Source organism: Octopus bimaculoides, chromosome 7, assembly GCF_001194135.2.
Source record: "Octopus bimaculoides isolate UCB-OBI-ISO-001 chromosome 7, ASM119413v2, whole genome shotgun sequence".
Lineage (NCBI taxonomy): Eukaryota > Metazoa > Mollusca > Cephalopoda > Octopoda > Octopodidae > Octopus > Octopus bimaculoides.
Window position 1 is genome coordinate 25,001,615 of NC_068987.1, and position 439 is coordinate 25,002,053.

At 36.9% G+C, this 439-nt stretch overlaps 1 protein-coding gene across 1 annotated transcript in view; it reads right to left on the reverse strand.

The window, feature by feature from the left end:
• LOC106882802 (bone morphogenetic protein 1) overlaps positions 1-439 on the reverse strand; it is a 58,508-nt gene that overhangs the window by 15,111 nt on the left and 42,958 nt on the right. The window lies entirely within an intron of this gene.

The window sequence follows — 439 nt, forward strand, 5'->3', positions numbered from 1 at the left end:
TTATATTTGAGCAGAATTTTTATATTTGAAAAGGAAAAGTTTAACAGTGACTTCAAACTTCCAACAGTTGTGGCTCCCTCAAACGCTCTGTTTTCTTATGTATATTGGCAGCCAATATGCTAACGCAAGTCCAAATATAACAACGGAGCATTATTGATGAGGGTGGACAATATTTACAGTAGATTCATACTTATAAAATTCGTTTTCACTGACACTTTTAAAGTTTTGTTTGACTTTTAAAATTGTCAAACGAAAATTAGTCTCTGTGTGTGTGTGTGTGTGTGCGTGTGTGTGTGTGCATGTGTGGTGCTGATGAATTTAAAAGTCATTTATGCATGTATCTTTTGTGTTGTTCATGTAAACATTGAGCTCACACTCGCACGCAGGCACAAACACACACACACACACACACACACACACACACACACACACACACACA